Source organism: Buceros rhinoceros, unplaced genomic scaffold, assembly GCF_000710305.1.
Source record: "Buceros rhinoceros silvestris isolate BGI_N320 unplaced genomic scaffold, ASM71030v1 scaffold7676, whole genome shotgun sequence".
NCBI lineage: Eukaryota > Metazoa > Chordata > Aves > Bucerotiformes > Bucerotidae > Buceros > Buceros rhinoceros.
Window position 1 is genome coordinate 17,774 of NW_010415720.1, and position 864 is coordinate 18,637.

The following is an 864-nucleotide window of genomic DNA, read 5'->3' on the forward strand; positions in this document are numbered from 1 at the left end:
GGTTCAGGAGCTTGATTCCTAGCTACATTCGTGACTCCACTGTTGCAGTTGTTGTTTATGATATCACAAGTGAGTGGGGGGAATTCTGCATTTCTAATACTCTGCCCCTGCCATCCTTTAGCCTAGCTTTGCATGTCCTGTCACAGCCATCTGCCTGGTCTTCATTCTGGCATGAAAAAACAAACATTTTCTTTTCTTATAGTCAAGTTTTAAGCTCGTCACCTGATCACTGCTGTCGTGACGTATAAAGCGTCTCCCAAACGACATCCTTTTGTGACCCTGCCCTACTGCATCCCCCCAACACTTTGCGTCCTGGCTGCTCTTGCTGCACTTTTCCCCTCTTCTATCTGCTTTTGGATTGTAATCTCACTGTGACTTTTGGTCTCAACCACCTCAATCACATTCATACCCACCGGCATTCTTCACTCGGAGGCTTTGCACTGATAGCTGTAGCTTGCTCCACTCCATTTACCCTCCCCCCCTAAAAAAAACCTCTGGGCATGGGCTGGGGGGAAAAAGCATCAACATCACATTTTCATTTGAATCCGTCGCTTTCACGTGTTGCAATGTCCGACTTACCGCTGAGCCCGTATCCTTTAACAATTGCTCTGTCTTTTCTTACTAAGGTATGTACATTTTTGTGAACTAAAATATTAGCGCTTTCTCAATCCTCCTCCTTCTGTCCCTCCCATCAGCCCACAGACCCCAAACTGACCAGCTCTGTGTATTAACAAGGAACGGAAATTTTGCTTTAGGAGAACTAAACCTTCAGACACTTTGGGTATAAACCAGAACTGACTGAGAGCAGTGGCCTAATTCTACACCAATGCCGAAGCGCTTGTCCTTTGATTTATACATACTAGA

At 45.5% G+C, this 864-nt stretch overlaps 1 protein-coding gene across 1 annotated transcript in view; it reads left to right on the forward strand.

The window, feature by feature from the left end:
* LOC104494654 (ras-related protein Rab-6A) overlaps positions 1 to 864 on the forward strand; it is a gene marked incomplete at its 3' end in the record, with an annotated part of 8,937 nt that overhangs the window by 5,810 nt on the left and 2,263 nt on the right. The window lies entirely within an intron of this gene.